Genomic DNA, 19,409 nt, shown 5'->3' with positions numbered 1-19,409 from the left:
TCTTTCCCTCTTTTCCTCCTATCGATCTCATGATTCTTTAAGTTAAGACATTTTCATATAATGAAGACCGTTTTAAAGTGTTGAGGATACTTAAAAAGATATTCACTCTGGCTTTATTTTTATTCATGTAAAACTGGAAATAATGTCTCTCCAAAGAGGAACACCTAGGTAAACTAGAGCATATCTATATGCCCATATACTAAGTAGTTATCACAGTGAGAAAACTTTCGGTGTATGGATCTAAAAAGATGTACGTGAAGTTATTACATTAAAAAAGAAACTTGTAAATCAATATGTTTATTTTTAAAAATACATACTTCTGTGTAAGTATGTTTGCCTAAGCACAGAGGAAAAATGTTAGATCTCAAGAAGACAAAGAGACTTTCACTTCCGAGTCTACATAAATTTTGAACGTCTATGAGTGATGGATTTTTTTCTATTGTTTGTTTTTCTCTATTTTATAAAATAAAACATTCCACTATTAATTCAATGGGCCTATGCAAATAATTTGCCCAATCACTGTAAAACCCAAAGTCTGTTGGGGAGTTTTAAATCTGAGATGCAGGACTCCTTTGACACAAAAATTGAAAGAAAATGTATATTGTGCTTAGTTTCCTTTTCAATATATCGTTCGTGTGATTTTATAAAAACTCTACTATAAAAACGCTAAATTATCCTGCCATTCCACATCATCATGTGGTGTTCTTTACACTCTTCAGCAGATTTGTGATTTTAAAAAATCTTATGTGAGTGCATTTTCTTTCTTTTCAAATTTTATAACTTTTCTTTTTAACACATTCCTACATAAAATAAAAGTAAAATGGGGTGTTCTTCTACCTCAATGATATGATGCTACTAGGAGAGAATGAAAGAATGGAAGAATTGACATCACATTGCCTTCCAGGGCTAACCCATTTGCAAGAAAATGCGATTGTTGAATTCTGCTTGCTAGTGATGTTGATGGGTCAATGGTAAACCATGTATCACCGATGTGCTTTCAGAGATAATCACAGTTTTGAGTTCTGCCTTACCTAAATACAGAAAATGTGTAAGAAAAGTGGACTTTTTCCATCCATTCTGAAGTCTTTATTGAAGACTTCTTATATTCTTAGCATCTGAGTTATGTATTGTAAATGACTTCTTTTGAAGTAAAGTGGGACAAAATCACTTTCTCTATTAAGTGTCATAACAACTGGGGTAAAAAGTATAGTTCCTTTAATTAGAGTTAAAATATCCATTATGGGCCAGCTACAGCCGAGCAGCAGTAGCAAACATTCTGTAATGAAAAGTCAAATGGGATGGTCCCTGGTTTACATCTCAGAGGTTACCTGTCCATGCCAGGTGGTGTGTATGTGTGTGTGTGTGTGTGTGTGTGTGCACACTCATGATCCTGGCTGACTGAGGCTAGAAGTGATCATGGTGTCAGAAGCCTGTTGGGTGTGCCTGTCTTTCTCATGGAAGAAATTAATCAGTAAACTAAAAAATAAAATCCACTTTTCATGTCCTGGAGTCAACTCTTTTCAAAGACTGCCAAAGAGCTTCTTTCAGGATGCGTTTTGTATGTGCAATTCCAGGACTGTTTGGTTTTACTGTTATTACTGTATCAATGCTTGCTTGATTGCACTGGTTCATCTTCCTTTCCAACTTACATATTGCCACTTGAAATACATATTGATTCATTATGGTGCCAAGTGGTCACATGGGAGTGTTTGATCCAACAGAAATACTCAGTTGAGGGTAGCTCAAGCTGCACATAAAGTGAGCCATGATAGAGTTTAGTTTCCACTTGCCCTGTTTCTCTATGTGTATTTACAGTGGGATTTTAGCTTTGAGAAATGACTGAGGCAGGACTAGCCCTGACTGAAGTCAGCCTACACAACTACAGAGCACAGCGGAGGAGCCAGAGACTACTTAAGTCATCCTTAGAACTGAGACCATGGCAGTGTATATTTTCCTCTTTGAGTAAGAGAACAGGTTTTTTTGTTTTGTTTTGTTTTGTTTTGTTTTGTTTTGTTTTGTTTTGTTTTGTTTTTTAATTTTTACCATATAAAGTATTTTAAAAAAGAAAAAAAAAAAGGAAAGGAAATTCATCTTGTCACCATCTTGACCTATTATGACCATATTTTGGGACTGAAGGTATGGCTGTGGCTATGAAACGATACTTCCTAAAGGCAATGTTAAATGTTACATTATGGAGACAATAATATGATGGTATTTTTAATGAACAGAGTCAACCAATAGAATATAATTGCTATCTTAGCTGTAATTGAGCTTAGTTTTAAGGACCAAGACCTGACCCCAATCACCATGTCCAACATAATGAGAATAATTTATATTCTCTCAGTTACCTTTGTAAGGCAAAATATTCAAGGGCCTTCTCACATTTACTGAAAAGTGCCAATTCCAGAGAGTTTTAGGAAAATATTAGTTAGAAGTCAGACTAATCACTTAGAGAACCACTCTCTTCTCCATTAGAAAACATAGCAACTCCTGAGAACAAGACTAAATAGAAAGGATATCCTAAACAAAAGACCCAAACTCACAGCAGTGTTTATTTTTCTAGTAAGCAAACTGTTGGATTGTGGGAAAAGTTATGACACAATTTTGCATAGAAAAACCTAAAAAACATATGACTTTTCCAACAAGCCAATAGAAAAAAAAAAAAAAAAACGCTAAAGTAAGCCCTTGGTAGGAAAACCGATGGTCTCTGCTAAGATATGACCAGTCAACTCGTCATCAAGTCATTTCTTAAATACAATTTATATTATGATTTGAGTCATTAGCGATACTTCTCACCTGTTTTTGGTTCTTGCTTTTGGGCACAAAGTAGAATCATACTTCCCTATCTTCTCTGAAGCAAGGCATGGCCAAGTGACCTACTTTGGGCAGTGAAGTCCTAAAAGAAGTTTTAAGAACCAGGTCTGTTTTGACCTGTTTACACATCAGAATACTCTAGAACTGATGGTCTTAGGTGGTAAATAAGTGTTCATATATAGGGACAGGGAAATGGGAGCCTTGACTGGGGTTTTTGTTTTGCATTCTTACAAGTTTCCTTTTCTCCACTGAATCCACACCAATGCTTGGGGTTATAATGTGATCTAGACTGAGGTGTGGTTTTGTTTTTTAAAGCTTCTCTTTAGAGAATAAATGATAATAGGGACAACTATTCAAAAAAAAAAAAAAAAAAAGAACCAGGTTGGCATTTGCTACATCCCCCTTCCCACTGTTGCAGTGGAGCTAAGCAAGATGAAGCCTTTGGCATCCTGAGTTCCTAAGAGACCAACATGAGGGGGGCCTTCTACTGACCTGACACTGGGTGAGCAATGCGTATGAGAAACAAACGTCTGCTGTATTAATTCACTAATTGGATTTTCTGACCACAGCAAACTCTAGTCCATCCTGAGTTACACAACATCTGTGAAACCCCTTCCTTTCCATTCGAACACGTCTCTCTCCTTTCCTTTCATTTTATTTCCAATTCTTTTTTCGTTAATGCCAACTGCCTAGGTCACAACCAAGAAGACACAGCATCCTTTGCAAATTTATGAGTTTAAAGTATCATCAGGATATAAGCAACTCTAATCTTATCTCCTAGGAGAGTGAGGATGATAGATGGCAAACATATTGTAAAGCTGCTCCCTGGATGAAGTAGTGTGCCCCGCAGAAAACAGACATCACATACTTTTATGTCATTCTCACGACATGCTTTACAAACACTGTCCTGTTATCCCATTTCCTGCAATTTATGTGCACAAATGCATTCTTGGCAAAATTACAAAATTCACCTTCCATAATTCTTAAAAAGTCTGCCGCTGGGCAAAATGTATAACAAACCAGAAAGAATAAAATCTAGATTTTAAAAATGTCATTTCTATCTTTAGTATTTGCAAAGCAATTACCAACTTCCCTGAGACTTAAGACCATTAGAGTCTAATATTGAATAAACTTTCGAGAGTATTTTGCTGTCAGCTTAGAGAAAGTAATAAAACATTGAAGAAGAATACCCAGCATAACCATGGTCTGCTCTATGTTAATGTTTTAGACACCAAAGAGAAAGCTAAGAGGAGCAAAAAACCTGTATGATATCCCGTATTACCTCTGTGCTGTTCATCTTTCTTCTCTTTCTTTCTTTCTCTTCTTTCTTCCTTCCTTCCTTGTCTGTCTTTCTTTCTCTCTCTTTCTTTTCTTAATTTTTCTCTCTTTATTTCTCTCTCTCCTCTCTCTTTCTCTCTCTCTTCTTTCTTTCTTTCTTTCTTTCTTTCTTTCTTTCTTTCTTTCTTTCTTTCTCTCTTTCTTTCTTTCTTCTTCCTTCTTATTTTGAGAGATCTTTGCTAGTGGGTGTATGTGCTCACAGAGAGACAGAGAGACAGAAAGCAAGAAATTATCCCCACCAGTGGGGATGGCCATGCTGCCATCCCTGTTCCTCCATTCTCCTCGCATGCTGCTGGGCGTGCATGTACATGCACCCGGCATGAATTTCAAACCACCATGTCCAGGATTCGAACTGCAGTTGGCCACAAGGAAGTTCAACACCTTAACGTCAACCCCTCCTGCTGGCCCTTTTCCACTTCTCCATTCCATTTCACCAAACAATTTCCCAAATGGTGTGGAGTAAAATTAAGTTTTAAATTTTGCCAAATCTTATCTGTGTCTCACATGAGAAAATAGTCTATTATTCATAACCAGCTTTAAGAATAAAATTCATTTTAATTAGAATATGAGAATTATTCAAAAATTTCATGAAAAATATGTATTATGAAAAAGCTGTGTGGATTTTAACATTTTTTGCACCAAAATAAACTTATTTAGTTCTGTTTTCTACAAGCTTTCTGACTTTTCTTTTTATGTTCTCTGGTCCTAATTCTTGCATTGCCCCCAATATCACACATGCTCTGCAATATGCAATAGATGTTTTTTTGAAAATAAAAAGTATTTTCCTAGAAATAAATTATTTCATGAAAGTGTGTTCATGTTTTCTTGAGCCTTTCTCTCCTTTCTTCTTCTTCTTTTTTTTAATTGCCAGAGGGCACAAGCATTAGCGCACATGTGCATGCATGAGAGAGAAAAAGAGGGAGAAACACACTCTAATGGGGTATGATCACACCACAACCCTTTTTTCTTTATCTCTTCATTGCATCAGGATTTAATGCATAAGTACCTGGCATTCATTTTAAGCCTCTGGGGATGGGATTTAAACTGGCAGGCCACATGGGATCTAGTATCTAGGCACAGGGCTTAACCACTATTCTACAGGACTAGCCTCCTTTCCTTTCTTTTGACATTATAAACACTAATCTCTGACAGATTTTATTTTGCATGACTTGAAGGCACATTATAATATAATACTGAATGTTTGGGAGATGTTCTGGAAGGAATTATTTAAAAATTTAACTGTATTTAAACTTATGTCTGTACAGCATGGGCTATATACTATGCATATTATAATTTTTTAAGAGATTTTGTTTTAGGTCAAATGCATTCACCAGAGAAACAGAGAGACAGAGAGATGTAAAGTGAGAAATCACCCTACAGAAAGTGAGAAATTATCCCAAAGTGGTGATGGCCACACTGCAATTCCTTATTTCTATTCTCCTCTAGGGATTCTGGGCACTCACAGGCATACACCCAGAGTGAGTTTCAAGCTGTCAGGCCCCATTCTTGAACCATGGTCTGCCATGTGGTAGTCCAGCACCTTAACTGCTATGCCACCTGCTGGCCCATAATTTTGAATTTTTAATGTGCAGTTAAATAAGTAGTGTCTTCTTCTCGCATGCTGCTTTATAAAACCAAGTAGAATAATGCTCTAGAAAAAATTCAAAGCAGATTGATATAGATTATGAATGACTGGCAAAGTTTTCTCAATTTGTATGCTTAATATAATTCCTATTGGGACCAGCAGGTGGTGTGGTGGTTAAGGATGCTGGACTCCCACATGGCCCACTGCAGTTCAAGTCCCAGATCTGGTGGCTTGCTTTCTTATTTTCCCTCTCCTTCTCTCTTTCTTACTCTGTCCTTCTCTGGGTAAATGTAAATAAATAAATAAATAAGGTTTAAAAAACTATATATTCTTTTCAAAAATTATATATAATTCCTTGTATGTTGAGAGAGTAAAAGTCAGTTTATTTATTTTTAAAAAGGAGACGGAAAGCATAGATAAGTCTTGGAAAATTTGGAGTTATTGGGTTCCTGTGCTAATTTTTAGCTACATGAGAAATTAATGAGCCAAGGAGCTCATCTTTGGAACCTAAAATAACTTGTAAGAAATGTGGAATTGGGACCAGCAGTTAGCATAATGGCTTTTTTGGTGGACTCCCACATAGCCGACCGTGGTTCGAGTCCCGGACCCGGTGACTTAAACTCACGCTTGGCGTGTGTGTGTGTGTGTGCGTGCCCAAGATCCCAAGAAGAGAATGGAGTAGAAGGGATTGCAGTGTGGCCATCCCCCCACTGGGGGGTGATTTCTTGCTTTCTGTCTCTCTGTCTCTCTCTGTCTTTCTGGCGAGCGCACGCGCCCTAGAGCAAACCCGCCCCCCCCCATAAAAAAAAAAGAAATGTGGAATTGAAATGGTCAAGTCATTATTAACAGTTCACATATCAAATTACTCAATAGATTTATCTAAACAATGTAGATTTCTTTTTAAAATTTATTTATTTATTTCTTCCATGAGAGAGAGACAGAGAGACAGGCATCCCCCAATAGGATCTTCATACCTTAATTCATCCCCAGTATCAGCCAGCCAGGACCATGGGCGCTTGCACACATGCACCCCTGACATGCCCAGGGAAGTCCTGGGATGTGAACCCATGACCTCTTCCTTGTATGGTCAGGTACGTTACCACTTTACCATTACTTGCCCCTAAGGTATGTAGATTTCTAACTACATGATCAAACAGTACTGTGATATCAACTTCAACAAGTTTATGTTCTAATGTAACATTGCAAATGATGATCAAAAACAAAATTACTTACATAAAGATATTTGTCAGGACCAGCAGATGGCATAATGATTACTTTGCTGGACTCCCACATAGTCGACCATAGCTTAAGACTCACACCAGGCATGTGTGCCCAAAATCCCAAAAGGAGAATGGAGAAAGGATTGTGGTGTGGCCATCCCCTCCACGGGGTGATTTCTTGCTTTCTTTTTCTCTTTCTATCTCTGTCTGTCTCTCGCACATACCCTATAGAAACATTTCTCTCTAAAATAAGTAAAAAAGATATTTGTCATTTAGCCTCAACTAATAGTAAATACTAAAAGCTAGTAACATAAAAGCCCAGGATTGCATCCTTAGCCTGCATCCCCAGCTTACAAATATTCTCACTGAAACCATACTAGTTCTTTGAGGAAGCTGAGTCTATGGTAAAGTCACTATGTTCCATCCCTGATTGTCCCCGCTACTCTAGTCCTCGGTTTTCCAACATGCACACTCCCTACTCAGAACTGTTAGCCTTTGGCACTTACGCTCCCTCAACTTAATCCTCTCATCCTCCTCATTTCCATCGGGTTATATCTCCAAACCGAAACATTTTCATGAGAACACGATTTCATTCTCTTTTATGGATTGTTTCCTGACAAAAGCTTTCTTGGCACTAGCATACTTTTTCTTAACACGTGCATGATATATATTAACTACAGAATAGCAGATGCTGCCTTTTCCTCTCAAACACTGTCTTTTACGCTCTATGAACACTGACTTGAACTGGATTTTGATAAACCTTAGCTAGCTAAAACCAAATGAAAGCTAGATTGTGAAAGGCTCATTTGGGGAAGGGTATGACAAAGCAAGTGCCTGGTATTTAAAAATGGATCTATTTTGTTCTGCTGAATTAAAACAGCTGAATAAAGCAACATGTCAAAAATCAGTCAAACAAAAAGTTGCATTCATTTCTCATTGAAGGTTTTCTGAAATACTCCATTCTCCTTCCTTTCTTTGCATCTGCCTTGAAATCTCCTCTATTAGAATAAGTCAAAATGAAAAAGTATAGTCTGAGGAGGAAAAAAAATATTTAACTGAGAGGCTGATCTTTATTTTTAGTTTATTTCTAAAAATGGGATTTCTGTTACTTATTCCCTTCTAGACTTCATTCAAGATTTTTAAAGCAATTTATGTGCAATTTGCACATAACGCTTCAAAAACAGTCCTTGACACATAAAAATAATCGTTGGTATAGGATATTAAGAAAAAAATTAATATCATAAATTACTTGATTCACTAGGTAAATTTACAGAAAATCCAGGGTAGGCAAAATGTTCCTTGGATTTAGTTTATGGGAAAATAGCCCACCGAGGTTTACTTGCCATCGGTGAGGAAACAATGCAATCTTAGATGTTGAAATAATTTTTACAGACAGAAATAAATCACTCACCGTTTTCTATAAACATTGTATTCCTAATAGGCATCAATGTTTGCTTATTCTTAAGATTACCAAAAACAGAGCTGTGTTAGTAGAGACTTGCCTTCTGCATGCTTTTAAAATTTTTTAATATCGTCATTAAGGTATCATTTATGTACCATAAAATTCACCAATTGTAAATATAACAGTTGGTGATTTTTTTTTTATTAAATGTATACAGATGGGAAACCACTACCACAATGCAATTTCAGAACTTTTTTATCACCCCAAGGGTTCTCTCATGCCCATGGGCAATCAATCCTGCTCCCCCTACTGGCTTCAGGTAACTACAGATCTGCTTTCTGAGTCTCTAAATTGTTTTAGAAACTCCTCATAAATAAATTTATACAATACGTTCTCTTTTTTGGTCTGTCTTTCTGTCAGCATAATATTCCTGAGGCTCATCCATGCTGTTTCATTAATCAGAAGTTCATTTCTCTCTATTGCTATTCTTATTTATTGCGTTATACAAATATACCACTTTGTGTCTTCATTCACTAGTCCATAGGATGCATTCCAGGTTTGAACTGTTATAAGTAATGTTGCCAGAACTGTCTGAGTGCATGCCTTAGTGTGAACCTATGCTCGTGTGTCTTGTGAGTAGGAGAGTCATTGCTGGGCTGGATGGTTAGTACAAGACCAATTTTTAAGAAATGGCCAAAGTGTTTTATGAAGTGGTTTTTTTTTTTTTTTTTTTTTGCATTCCTTTGGGAATGCATGATGGTTCAAATTGCTTCACATCCTCACTAACAGTTAGAGCTAACAATGGGAGGCATGCATCTTTGCAGGTACTTATTAACTTTTCCTGTATATTCTCTAGTGAAACGTCTACATTAATATGTTGAGCATTGATAGATTGTTTATCTTTTTATTTATCAAGATGTAAGAGTTTTTTTTAACATTCTTAATACAAGTCATTTATCAGAATTATGGTTTACATATATGATATCCAACTACGCAGTTTATCTTTTTGTTTTACTAACTAGATATTTGGAAGAGCAAATTTTAAAGATGGATGAAGTTTAAGTTTTGTGGGTTTTTTTAATAGAATTTGTTTTGGTTATTATAAATAAGATATCTTGGGAACCAGCAGTTGGCGTAATGGCTATGTCGCTGGACTCCCACGTAGTCGACATGGTTCGCGTCCCGGACCCGGTGGCTTAAAACTCACGCCGGGCGAGTGTGCTTGCGTGCCCAAGATCCCGAGAGGAGAATGGAGGAGAAGGGATTGTGGCGTGACCATCCCCCCTGGGGGGTGATTTCTCGCTTTCTGTCTCTATGTCTCTCTCTGTCTATCTGGTGAGCACACGCGCCCTATAGCGAAAACCTCTCCAAAAAAAATAAATAAATAAAAAATAAGATATCTTTGCCAAACCTACAGGTACAGTACTTTTTCTTCCATTTAGTTTTCCTCTAGGAAGTTTTATAATTTTAACTCTTACATTTAAATGTATACTTCATTTTGAATTAGCATTTGTATATAGAACAGGATAAAAGTCTTAAGTGATTTCTTTTTGCACATGGATATTCCATTATCCCATTTAACAAATTCAATTTGTTAAAAGGACTGTTCTTCAGGGCTGGCCCCTAAACTTAGTAGAAAAGGGAGCCAGATTCCACATGGCCAGCTAAAGTTTAAATGCCTGGCAAGGAGGTTTTAAAAACATACCAGGCACATGTGCTTACATGCACCAAATCACAACGGGATGAAGAAATGGACTAAAAGGGATTAGAGTGTGACCACATCATTTTTTAGGGTGCTTTCTTTTCTTTCTCTCGTTCTGTCTACCTCTGTTTCCCTCATGTGCACTCTGGCAATAGAAAATAAAAAGTAGAAAAAACATAAAGACCATCCTTTTGTTATTGAATTATCTTTGTGTCTTCGTCAAAAACAATCAATAAGGATTTATTTCTAAATTCTCTATTCCCATATACTTTTAATTAGGAAGTTTCAAAAGCACTTAGAGTAATAAATAGACACAAAGATATGGTAAATCGATCATTGGTGCTTAGTTTAGGTCATTTCCAAATTGCATTTTATCACTCCTCATACCAATTTTTTTCCTAAAATGTCCTTTTGTTCTTTCTCAGCTACCTACTTTATTAATCCCAATTCCCCACCACTAAGAAACATGACAATAGTTTTAAAAAGTGGACTGGGAAACCATTTTTGGGGAGAAACAATCTAGTGTTTCATGTAATTTGGAACCTCATGGTGGGGTACGTGCACTGGATTCAAGGTAGCTGACTCCATGGTTCCAGTTTCAGACCTGCCGGCTTGAAACAAATCACAACGGGGTGTGTGTGTACATGCCAAGATTTCAAGAGAAGAATGGAGAAGGGATCATGGCATGGCTATCCCCCCGGGCAAGTGATTTTTTACTTTCTCTCTATCTTTCTCACTTTGTCTCATGCTAGCACACATGCCCTATAGCAAAAGAAAAAAAAAGGAAGAAAGAAAGAAACAAAGAAAGAAACAAAGAAAAAAGAAAGAAAGGAAGGAAGAGAGAAAGAAAGAAAAGAAAATATCTTAACAAATTCCTGATGGTCTTCTTTATTTTTATACCACAAACCAGATGGAACAATTGAATTAGGCATCATAAATCATTTTACAGAGAATGGAGATTCATGAAACTCAGTTTTAGGATATTCTGAAGTCAGTAGAACAGAATCAAGTAATAAGTGCAAAGGAGAGATAGCCCAGAGCTAGGATTTCTGAGAACTTGACTGCAAGGACCCTTGCTTACACACACTAAAGAAGTCATGCTCCAGTTTTGGTGCAGGAGGTAGGGTGAGGCAATATCTAAATAGCATCTTACAGAGGTCTTCATTGAACACAATAGTTTCCAGCACCCTCTATAGTATGGCACTAATGTCCTTGGAAACTTCGTCAATATTTCTTTTTCCTTCAAAATTCACAGCCCAGGGCCCTGTCTGGTGGCATAGTCAGTAGCATACAACTGCACTGTTGGAAGCCCCGTGGCTGACCTTGGGTTTGGACCTCGGTAGGACTGAAAACATACCATGTATAGGTGCATGTACCCACAAGCTAGAGTGCTGTGGAAAAAGAGAATTTCTTTCTTTCAGGAGAAAGAAAGTTTACCAAGAGCCCAGAAATCAGAGTTCTTGTGGTAAGTTCTGGGAACACAGGGATGATGATGATGGAGATCCTACCGACATAAGGTTACTGATCTGAGCATGAGTAAGAGTTATGTTACCATCCAAATCCTATTCCAATTTTCAAAAGGAATTTAATGGTTCCTCAAAGCAATCTTATCATCCAGAAAGACATCTCTGAGATGGGAATCAATCCCAAATACAGCTATGTGGACACAAAAAAATAAATGAGTCTCCCTTTCCTTTAGGAACACAATCTGGCCAGAAGTTAAAGAAGGTCCAGGCAGAAGAAGTGTTTTGATACGGATGCAGTCTCACAGACATCCTGAGATTTAACCTAGATAACTGAGAACCAGACAAATAGTCTCAATTTTTCTATGATTAATACAGCCCCCCCCCCCCCCCCCCCCCTCCCCCCCCCCCCCCCCCCCCCGTTGGCAAATCTTAGAATAATGTCACAATTGAGCAAAACCAGCCCAGTAAGAATGCTGGTTTATGTTTCTAACACTTCAGTTTTAATACTTACAAAGAACAAAGTCCGTATTCCACAAGGAAAGAGTTACTGCTCTATTAAACTGCACTGATATATAATATAGACTAAATAGAAACAGAACCATTTAACAGCATTTTTCTATTCCTCATTTACTTGGGGCTGTAGAAAATCCTCTCTAGTCAGTTGTCAAATTGAATTTTTTTTTAATAAGGAAGACCATAAAGAGATAACTGGGATCTTGCCTAGATTCCCTGACTGAAAAAAGTAGACTTGGGCATTTTTTTCTAGAGATATTGGAAAGTTGTAGAGATGCCAAGACTAAAAAGATGACTGCATAATCAATTATTTTCTTATAATATACAAGAGCCTAACAGAAATAAATATGAGAAAATATTAACAAAGTTGTGTTAAACACCACACATATATTATTTGTAGTTAACTAAAATAAATAGAAATTAATAATAAATAGAAATTATAATAAATAAATAGAAATTAATATGTGAAATTTTATCTCAATTCAATAAATACTGTGGTATTTTATGTCATTGCTGAGTTTGATTAGGTATACTTCTGATCACGTGTGTGTGGAGGTGTAAAATAACATATCCAGAGTACACGGACAATTAATTAGGGGTCTGTAGGTCAATCACTGTGTCTTTAAAAGGAGCCACAACTGCAAAGTAATCTAAGCACTAATATACTATGATGCCTATGTAAGTCCCCCAAGCTAATGTGAGCTAGACTTCTAAGACTCTCATATAAAACTGAGATATCTAGGGACCAGCACTTAGCGTAATGGCTATGTCGCTGGACTCCTTTGTAGTCGACTGTGGTTCAAGTTCTGGACCCCGTGACTTAAACTTATGCTGGGCGCATGTGTGTGTGTGCCCAAGATCCCAAGAGGAGAATGGAGGAGAAGGAACTGCAGCATGGCCATCCGCTCTGGAGGGTGATTTCTCACTTTCTGTCTCTCTGTCTCTCTCTGTCTTTCTGGCAAGCCCACATGCCCTATAGCAAAAAACCTCTCAAAAAGAAATAACAACAAAACAACTCTGAGATATCTAAATATTAAATAGAGAAATGCAGTGAAAAAATATTACTTAACCAGAGAGTACATCTGTAGGAACAAGAGTTAGGGAAGTGGGGACCAGCAGTTAGCATAATGGCTATTTCGCTGGACTCCCATGGAATCGACCGCAGTTTGAGTCCTGGACTCGATGGCTTAAATTCAGGCCAGGCACGAGTGCATGCATGCCCAAGATCCCGAGAGGAGAATGGAGAAGGGATTGCGGCGTGGCCATCCCCACTTGGGGGGTGATTTCTTTCTTTCTATTTCTCTGTCTCTCTCTGTCTTTCTGGTAAGTGCATGTGCCATATAGCAAAAAAGCCTCTCCAAAAAGAAAAAAAAGGAGTTAGAGAAGTGGAAGTCAACATTGGATATTCCATCTAGTCCAAAAGAAGTTCTAGAATAAGGCTTTCTAAGAGGTACAAAGCATCTTATAAATATCATCACAGCGGGGCCAGCAGGTGGTATGGTAGTTAAGGCACTGGACTCTCACATGGCTGGCCACAGATCAACTCCTGGACCTGGCAGCTTGCTTTCCCACTTTCCCTTTCTCTCTCTGGTCAAATTAATAACAATAATAATAATAACAACAAATAAAACTAAATCATTCTAAAAAAAAATGTCATCACAAGAATACCTGGCTCATCTCTTAGGGGCTAGATAATCTAACCCATTCAAAATAGGAAGTGTCCGGAAGGATCAATAGCTGGTCCCTTCAAGAAGTTCCGAAAGGAGTGCTATACCAGAGAAACTAAAGAGAGACAGGCAGAAATGAGAGAACAAGAGACCAGCAGTTGGCATAATGGCTGTGTTGCTAAACTCCCATGTAGTCGACCACAGTTCAAGTCCTGGACCCAGTGGCTTAAACTCACGCCAGGCACATGTGCAAGCATGCCCAAGATCCCGAAAGGAGGATGGAGGAAAAGGGATTGTGATGTGGCCATCGCCCGTGGGGATTTCTAGCTTTCTATCTCTCTCTCTCTGTCTTTCTGGCGAGTACACATGCCCTATGGCAGAAACCTCTCAAAAAAAAAAAAAAAAAGAAAAAAAAATAGAAATGAGATAACAAAAAGCAACCAAGAAAATGACCAACTTAAATGATAGAGACAATCCCAGAAATATCAATAACAACATTGAATGTTAACTTGTAGCATTTAAAAGGGACGACTGCACAGTACCACTGCAAATTCAACAGAAAAGAGATTAATTACATGAGACTGAACTGGTGAAATAGAGTTTCATGACTTTTGACTAAAACATTACTGATTTTATTCTATGCTTTGTTCTCCAGATTTAAGGATTTTGCTTTCTTTTGAGCTGTTGATAAGTTCAGCAATTTGTAAAATGGTTTTTGTCCATTTGTTTGTTTTTTAAAATTAAAACAAACTTTTCTTCCTTCCTGACCCATCTGGAATTGGAAAATATTTATGAGTATTCTTATTTTGTAGCAGAACATTTATTTGCATAAGTTCAATAATACATGTTGCCTTGCATGAGAAATTGTAAATACTCTTTATTGCCAAGGCTTTGACAGGAATCTGAAGATATGACTAGAAAGCTATGGAACTAAGGTAGATCTCAAGAAAGCCAACAGAAGCTCTTGGAAAGATTGCCTGGCACCATAACAGTTCTGCCTGGCAGAGAAGATTAGAGAAGCTATATGAAAGAACTCATACAATAAAATAACCTGGATTTTCCAGTCCGGCATTGTAATCAGTAGAGAGTGCAAAACAGCAGCCACAACCAGAGGATTACCTTGAGGAAGACTTTGAAGGAAGAAAAAGAGACTGATCTTTGCTAGCAGATGGTACACCACAAAATACTTGGTAGGTTCTGAGTTGGGAAGGTTCATGTGTGAATTATGTGTTGGGTATTTGCTTTTTGACAGTTTGAGTAGTTGACATGTAAATAATTTTTCCAAAATATTTAAAACTATACTGTGTCTGTTATTACAGAATCATAAACAAAATTATGACAATTATTTTGAAAGTTATCTTTAAAATTCGGTTTTTTGAAACTTTGAAAGTGTTTTATCTATTAACTATCAAGAACTATGGGGTATGAGCAAAAATTTATTTCTGATATGTAAAGTAAATATTTGTGGGAAAATGTAAAAAAAATAAATTAAAAACACAAGAATGGAAAGTTATTGTGTATGGTAATATGACTTGCTGAACATGCAATGAATTTACATTTTGAGAACGTACATCATATGCTTTTAAAAATATACAATGATTGGGAACCAGCAGTTAGTGTAATGGCTATGTCGCTGGACTCCCACGTAGTTGACCACGGTTCGCGTCCCAGACCCGGTGGCTTAAAACTCACGCCTGGCGCGTGTGCATGCGTGCCCAAGATCCCGAGAGGAGAATGGAGGAGAAGGGATTGCGGCGTGACCATCCCCTCTGGGGGGTGATTTCTCGCTTTCTGTCTCTCTGTCTCTCTCTGTCTGTCTGGCGAGCGCACGTGCCCTATAGCAAAAACCTCTCCAAAAAAAAAAAAGGAAAAAAAAATACAATGATTAAATGTAAATAAAAATTTAAAAACTTAATTAAAAAAATGCATAGGGAATGTCCGGAGTCTATTATTCACAAGTTGCTTATGTTCTCTCTTTTCTACCTAATTACTCAATGGGTTGGGAATCATATTTTAAGAGAAAAATATTTTTCTGAAAGAATCCTAAAGCATCTTTGAAATTTCAGCTTCAGGAAGTTGTTTGAAAACTCATTTCCCTGATGACATCAGCTCTTTATTCATCAGCTACAGGGTACATGAGCCACCATTAGTTTCTTTTTATAACAAGTCAGAAAAAGTTGGGGTAGTTAAGTAGTCACATTACAGATTCAAATCAAAGGCACTGACAGAAACGGTTCACTAATGCGAGAGTACTTCCAATGCAGGCCAAGCCACCAAGCATGAGTGCTGCTCTAACTTTCTGTCCACTACCCTGAAAGAATGAGAGACGATAATGCAGAGTGGAAGTACTTGAGTGTTAGGATAAAAATGAATGGATGTCCAATTTTAGAGTCTCTAGTCATGTAACCTTGAATAAGATATCTACACATTCTGAGTTTCAGTTTTTACAATGCTTTAAAAAAATTAAAAATGACTGCAAGATAAAAGCAAAAAATAGCATAGAAATAGTGAATATGTAGTCAATAACAGTTTAGAAAATAGTAAAAAAAAACTCCAGAGTATGTTTCTGAGAATTAAATCAGTATGTATGTATGTGCATATATATATATATATAAATATATAAAGCTGACATATCTTTAGTTATATTACATTGTAACTATTTCTATACCTGCTTTCATTTTTATAAAATTATGATTTGTTCCAAGTTTAAATCAGAGTTATATCATATTTTTGAAGTCTATAATCTTTTCAGTGGCAATAAAGCTATTCTAATAGTCTACATAATATATACCATATACTTCAAAAATCATCATTTGGGCCAGCAGGTGGCGTAGTGGTTAAGGTGCTGGACTGCCACATGACCAACAACATTTGAGTCCAGAACCTGGAAGCTTAAAACACACTGGGGATGTGTGCATGCATGCCCAAAATTCTGAGAGGAGAATGGAGGAGAAGGGATTGCAACATGGCCATCACCTCGCCTCCCCAGAGGGAATTTCTCACTACCGCTCTTTGCATCTCTCTCATTCTCTGAGAAAAGCGCACATGCCTTACAGCCCCCCTCCCCAAAAGAAGAAAACAACTCTCCAAAACAAAAAAGTAGGATCGTTAGGTAGTATTATGAAATATGCACACACATACACAGACAGGTCTATACACATATGTATACAAATATATACAGTCTTGCAGCACTGCATAGCATTTCAGTGGACAACCGACTGTATAGGTGATAATGGTCCCATAAGATTATAATGGAGCTGGTAGGACCAGCAGATGGTGTAATGGTTAGGTCACTGGACTCCCACATAGTTGACACAGTTCCAGGCTCAGATCCAGCAACTTAAAACTCACGCCAGGTGTGTGTGCATGCATGCCCAAGATCCTGAAAGGAGAGTGGAGGACAAGGGATTGTGGCATAGCCATCTCCCTTGGGAAGTGATTTCTCTCTTTCTGTCTCTTTGTCTCTCTCTGTATCTCTGGTGAGAACACATACTCTATAGCAAAAAATCTCTCTAAAAAACAAAGAGCTAATGGAGCTGATATATTCCTATTGTCTATGATAGTGTGGCTATCCTAACATCATAGTGTAATGTATTATTCACATGTTCGTGGTGGTGCTGGGATAAACAAACCTACTGCAGCACCAGCCATATAAAAGTATATAATACATAATATTTGATAAGGGGTGACTGCTACTGGTTATGTGTTTATTATATTATACTTGTCATTATTTTAGAACTCCTTCTAGTTATAAAATGGTTACACTGTAAACTGCAAAATAGTATGCTGTGTTATGCCAACAGCAACCTCATACATTTGCTACTTAAGCTCTTGATTGTATCATTTTCTCTTGAGCCTGGTTTCCCTTACTGCTTTTGTTCATCTGGACCTTTCAGTGAGACAAGAAGAAGAGATTAGAGGGAGTGATATCTATGAACTTGACCCTGTACGAGCCCAAGCTAATGTGATTGTTTATTTAGTTTTTAACAAAATGTTTGAAAAGTCAAAATTTAAAAACAGTAAGATCTTATAGAACAGGGACATAATGAAGAAAATATTTTCATACAACTATACAATGTGTTTGGATTTTAAGCTAGGTGTTTCTCAAAATGGGTCCCTGTCATTAAAGGACACATGATCACATACATATATATGTGCAAGCATGAATATTAATTTATTATAGTACAAGTTAACATGTTATACACTATATATATTTTTTCTGTAGATTTTTGCCATAGGGTGTATGCACTTGCCAGAGAGAGAGAGAGAGAAAGACAGAGGAAGAGGGAAAGTAAGATATCATGAGAGAGAGAGAGACAGAGGAAGAGGGAAAGTAAGATATCACCCCCTAAGGGGAATGGCCACACCACAATCCTTTCTCCTTCATTCTCATCTAGAGATGTTGAGAACATGCACACATCTGCCCAGCGTGATGTTCAAGTCCATAGGTCCAGGACTCAAACCATAGAATTGGCCATATGGTGGGACATGGTGCCTTAAACATCACACCACCTGCTGACTATATCTATATATAAAACAGTACAGAGACAGGTGAAGCATTCAAATGAAAGCACAAAAATCTTCTTATAGACCATGGCATTCAATAAGGCCAGTCAATTAAATTTTCTATCCCATCTTAAATACTGCAGTTCTTGTAAATAGCATTCAGTGATAGACAGTAAAATGACTCTAAGGGTATATTCAAATGTAGATTGTCCATCCACGAGTGGTGTGTGCTTCCTACATGATAGCCTTAGGAATGGTTTTATGGAATGAGGTTTTTAATCATTTTGAAAAACAAAATAAGAAACACTTTATCATTTAGGAATATAGTTTCACATATATTAAGCTTTCTTATCTACATTCTTCAAATTATTAATGAGTCTATTGTGCCATTTAAACATTCATTGAATTCATTCTTACCTTTGTTATACAATGGAATCTAGATGACACTGTACGTTCCATGTTTTGTCTCAGTGGCATTAAGTGTACAGTTAAGTTTTTTATATAACTGCAAGTTTATATAACATGGTTTCCTCGATTCAATGAACAAAGGAAACAATAATTTTTATTTTATGTTTTGGAATTTATGTCTTTGAATTTAGTAGTATAAACTGCTTCAGGTCATTTTTGAATTACAAAGGTGTTTAAATCGATAAATGTACACATATTGTACCATGTAGTATAAGTGAAGTAAAAGTTTTTTATTGACCTATCAGTCATTCATTGGCCTACTGCATCTATTTCTTCTGCTAGTGGCTATACGACCCAGCCAAAACCTCTTAAAATGTTTGACTCTCTTGACACATCTGTCAAGTAATTTGCCTGAGTCATGGGAGAGTTTGAAACCACAGAACAGAATGAAGGAATCATAAAAGTCTATGGGTGCTGAAGCTGATGAACATAGACTCTGCCATCCAGGGTTCCATGCGAGTCATCTCACTCAGTCAATAGATGGGCCTTGAGCGTTTCTGATGATAGGAGATTAGCTATATTTGTGCTAACAATTGTAGGCTTTGCATACTTCATTTTATCCTAACGACATAAAAGTGGCATGGATAAAGTTCTTAATAAATGCCTTCTCTGGATTTTGAAGAACCAGAAAAGTCTCGATCTTTCCCTTTTGGTTACATAGCAGTTGAAACAGCAGACTTCCATGTCCTAACGTATTTACATCAGAAAATACTCCTAAATCTAATAAT

At 37.1% G+C, this 19,409-nt stretch overlaps 1 pseudogene; it reads left to right on the top strand.

Moving 5' to 3' along the window:
• Positions 1-1,624: 1,624 nt before the first annotated feature.
• Positions 1,625-1,843, top strand: LOC102489761 (protein cornichon homolog 4 pseudogene; annotated as a pseudogene).
• The last annotated feature ends 17,566 nt before the right edge of the window (positions 1,844-19,409 follow it).

Source organism: Tupaia chinensis, unplaced genomic scaffold, assembly GCF_000334495.1.
Source record: "Tupaia chinensis unplaced genomic scaffold, TupChi_1.0 Scaffold000288_2, whole genome shotgun sequence".
Taxonomy (NCBI): Eukaryota; Metazoa; Chordata; class Mammalia; order Scandentia; family Tupaiidae; genus Tupaia; species Tupaia belangeri.
This window is presented reverse-complemented; position numbering and strand designations above follow the sequence as displayed.